Source organism: Microtus ochrogaster, chromosome 2, assembly GCF_000317375.1.
Source record: "Microtus ochrogaster isolate Prairie Vole_2 chromosome 2, MicOch1.0, whole genome shotgun sequence".
Taxonomy (NCBI): Eukaryota; Metazoa; Chordata; class Mammalia; order Rodentia; family Cricetidae; genus Microtus; species Microtus ochrogaster.
Window position 1 is genome coordinate 4669357 of NC_022010.1, and position 465 is coordinate 4669821.

Below are 465 nucleotides of genomic sequence, written 5' to 3' on the forward strand. Positions count from 1 at the left end.
GAAATCTTTAATAAATAAATAAATAAATAATAAAAAAAGAAAATAAACAGACATAAAAAATGGGAAACACAATTACATTAAAGGGACTTAGGTCTCTTTATGATTACACAATGCATGATTTAAAAATGGAACAGTTAAATGAAGAGATATCAACTTAACTGGGAATGATATAATGTTATCATCTTTGATAATTCTTGGTTTATCTCTAAAAAGTTGTTTGATATGAGTGCCAAGATACAGGCCTTGGAAAAACTTAATAAAACAGATCATAGGGATATTCAAATACAGACAGAAGAATTTAAAGGAGAATCAATTTCAGCATTGATTTGTCAGGTAAGTGAGAAACAGCCTTAGGTTTTCAAACAACCAACCTTAATATATTCAGTTCCAGGAATTGCCAAATGATAGCTATCCTCAGGGCTCTGTAAAAGCTGATTGGGTTTTTTGTGGCAATGTTAGATTTAA